This window comes from Urocitellus parryii, chromosome X (assembly GCF_045843805.1).
Source record: "Urocitellus parryii isolate mUroPar1 chromosome X, mUroPar1.hap1, whole genome shotgun sequence".
NCBI lineage: Eukaryota > Metazoa > Chordata > Mammalia > Rodentia > Sciuridae > Urocitellus > Urocitellus parryii.
The window spans coordinates 26,109,046-26,113,351 of NC_135547.1; positions in this window are offsets into that span (position 1 = coordinate 26,109,046).

Below are 4,306 nucleotides of genomic sequence, written 5' to 3' on the forward strand. Positions count from 1 at the left end.
AAGCCTCCACCCTTGCCTTTTTTGGGCAATACCCATATCTTTTATAATTTGTAATAGGTTTAACTAGTTTAACTAGTCAGATTATATGCAATTATTTTTATCTTTTAACATCACCTTTTAAAAAAGTTCTCAGTTACAGCTATATCTTAATCCTAATGTAATTTTCCCCTTTATCTCCTGTCAGTGTTACTAGGATAATGATGATGATAATTATGGAGATGTCAATGACAACAACAAAAGTATTATAATAGATAACACCTATTAAGCACTTACAGTGTGCCAGGAACTATACAAAGTGCTTTTATCAAATTCATTGAAATAAATTCTATTATTATCTCCATCTTATATATGAGCATAATAAGACATAAAGAGGTCAAATAACTTGTCCAAAATCTCATGGTTAGTTAGTGTCAGAGCTGGAAGCCCTGCATTCTGATTTGATAGCCTGGAATCTAAACCTTTCACTGTATTGCTTGAGGACACAGGTTAGACACTGAACGTTTGAATTGTTAAGAAAATCATGTTGCAGTCTCAGAATATCTCACAGGCAAACTTGTAGAGTATGCAGAATTCATTTTTTGGCATGCCTCCCTTCTGCTTCTGCACATTTAACTATGTTCACTGCTTCTTGCTGCCAACCTCAGGGTTTCCTCTACTTGTAGGCTATCTTAGCTTTTCAGCTGAACTGTAAGGTTCTAGAACATATTTTTCTTATAGATATTCATTTGTCTCCCACATACCATAGGCCACCACAGTACTAAACACAGGGCATATGTGATATCCTTGTGAAATGAAATAAGTGACAAACTTTGCAATTCATTCCTATAGGAGGTGTGTGTGTGTGTGTGTGTGTGTGTGTGTGTGTGTGTGCATGAACATTTACAAGCTCAAATGCATTCGAAGAACTGTGCATGGTGAGGGAAAACATGGCACCTACAATAGAACAAGTACTCTGTGTCTGGTAAATGAGTAAATGAATGAGGGGAGGGAGGGAAAGAGTGAGCGGGGAGAGAGAGAGAGAAAGAGAAAGAAAGTTTTCCTGGAATAAAGTCAATATAATAGTCCTCATGCCTTATTTCTACAAAACATATACTCTTTTGAACCATTAACTATTAGATGCATTGCCCTGATTGTTTTGCAGTTCTGAGTCATAGTAATTGTGCTAGAAATTTTCAATACTATTTCATTAGAAGTTCAATTAAAATATGAGTGTGGATCTGTGTGAGATACATATCCATGGGATATTTCTGGTTCCTGGGACCTCCCTCCAATGCTAAAATCTACTGTACTCAGGTACCTCATATAAAATGACACAGTATTTGCAAATAACTGGTATACATCAACACATGCATTCTAAATTATCTCTAGATTACTTATAATAACTAAAGCAGTGAAAATGCTATGTAAATAGTTGCTATGCTGTATTATTTAGGAAATAATGATGAGGGGAAGAAGTCTATATATGTTTGATACAGATGCAATTTTGGAGGAATTTTTTTTCTGAAGATTGTGGAGGTGTGTGTATGTGTGTGTGTGTGTGTGTGTAAATACATGTACACATATGTGTATATATATGTGTGTGTGTGTGTGTGTTTATATATATATATATATATATATATATATATATATATATATATATATATCCAAAGATAGGTATAGATATTATATTTCATAGGTTTTTTGTTTGGGTAAACAGATTGACTCTGGTATTTTTCATCTGGGTGAATATGTTTTATTATTTTAGTATCTGGGTAAATCTTGAGGTACAAATTGACTCAGACCTATTCAAATTTAATATCAGACTTTAGACAAATCCTTTCATAACAAAAAATAAATGGAGAACATATGATGGCTTAGGTCTTTTATATATAATTATATGGTTCCCAGAGGGGAGTTATAATTGAATTATAAGCTGCCTCATGGAGTATTCTAGCTGGTGTTTAGAGAACCGCAAAGCAGAGCTGAACAATTTTTTTTCACCAGCTAGAACGTGAACAAGGCACCCTATAATTCAATTATAACTAGCCTCCAGGAACCATATAATTATATTATAAAGTAGTTTGAGGAAACTAGGAAACTGAATGTTTTTAAACACATTGTATATGTTTTAGATGATAATTTAATAATTTCACTTTACCTCTCCCCTTTCCTAGCCACATAGGCTTGAGGATACCTTTGTGACCTTATTCTCTTGTACTGTTCAAAACTTTCAAAACAAATTATCATCCTAGGAGGTCCTTAGATCATTCTCCTTTCACTGTAGTCTGTCTGTACATGCATACTCTCAAACTCTTTGGTCACCAGTTTTCTCAACTATCAAATAATTAGATTTGATTTAGATGATCTGTAAAGTACTTCCTAACACCAACACTCATTGAATCTTGTATTAGTCAGGGTTCTTCAGAAAAACGGAGCCAATGAACTGTGCAGTTATAGATAATATTATAGATATAGATATACAGGGAGAGAGAGAGAACATCACTCTGAAGAATTGGCTTATGCAGTGATGGGGCTCACAAGTCTAAAATCTGCAGAGTAGGCTGACAGACTGGAGACCAAAGAAAGAGTTGATATTGCAGTGTGAGTCTGAAGCCAATCTGGAGGCAAAATTCTTTGCCTAATTGGATGAAGCCCACCAATATTATGGAGGTTAATATCTACTGACATAAATGTTGACCACATCTATAATATTTCTTCACAGCAATATTGAGACTAGTGTATGACCAGAAGGTAGGTAGGTACTAGGATTTAGCCAAGTTTATGTAAAAAATTAATAATTATAAGTCCATACAGTGAAAGAATGTGGAATTGCTCAGGTCCATTTTTCCAGATGTGGATTATCTTTTAGGGATGTGAATAAAAATCATGAAGGTGAAGCTTTAACTTTGAAACTTTGTTATGTTATTATCAATACATTACAATGAAAGAGGTTTTTATTTTTAATAAATTGGTCTTAAGAAATCATTTCAGAATAATTATTGTACTTTATGGGATGAGGTGTTGCTCAATTCTAAAATTGAAAATGAAGCCAATTAAGACCTTTTAAAAAGCTTTCCAAAAATGAAAATGATGTATTTAAATTTATTTTCTATTGAAAACTTCTTCAAACTTTCCATTTCCTAAGTTGACTGATGGCATAGTAAGTCTACAGAGAAAACCCACCTTATCTAATTTTCCACCATCTTACTATCTTACATATATTTTCTCTGAGCAACTAATAGTTATCATGGCCATATTAATTTTTTAAAAACTTTAAACTAGTTTATATTAGAAAGTAATGCATACATAGGTATATGAATGTAATAACAGCATTATTCATAATAGCCAAAAAGTAGAAACAAACCAAATGCCCATCAACTGATAAATGGATAAGCAAAATGTGGCATATACTTACAATGGAATATTATTTAGCCAGAGAAGAAATGAAGTTCTGATACATGCTACAACATGTGTTAACCTTGAAAACCTTATACCCAGTGATATATGTCAGACATAAAAGGCCATATATTATATAATTTCAGATATATGAAGTATCAAGAATGTAAAATAAGCTTGTCATAGAAAGCCAAATATCTCATGATCTTATTCAATGCAGAATCTAAGAGTTGATCTCATAAAAATTGAAGGTAGATTGGTGGATACTTGAGGCTGAGACAGTTTGGAAGGATTGGGAGAAATGTTGGTCAAAGGATACAAAATTATGGTTAGGTATGAGGTATAAATTTAAGAGATCTATTATTGTACAGTTGTGACTATAGTTAACACTATATTGTATTCTTAAAAAATGGTAAGAGACTGAGTGTGAAGTGTTCTCACCACAAAATGTTAGCTATGTGAGGTAATGCATATGTTACTTAGCCAGATTTAACCATTCCATAAGGCATATAGACTTTAATACATCATGCATTTGTATGATAAATACATATAGTTTAACTGTCAATTTAAACAAGAATAGGTAATGAAATTGACCGAATTATACTGCATGCATGTATGAATGTGTAACAACAAGTCCCAGTATTTTGTTCCATATAAAAAGGAATAGAAGGGAGGAAAATAGGTAAATCCATAATCCAGAAATTATATTAGTGGTTGTGAGGGTAGGAAATTAGGCGAAGAACAGGAAATGGGATAAACTAATTGATACAGTTTTCCTTTTGAGATAATAAAAATGTTTTAAATTTGATTATGGTTGTGGTTGCATAATTCTGTGAATATACAAAAAATTGAATCTTACTCTTTAAATGATTGAATTCTATAGTATGTGAAGTATATATAAATAAAGTATTTAAAGTAACATATGCATAGG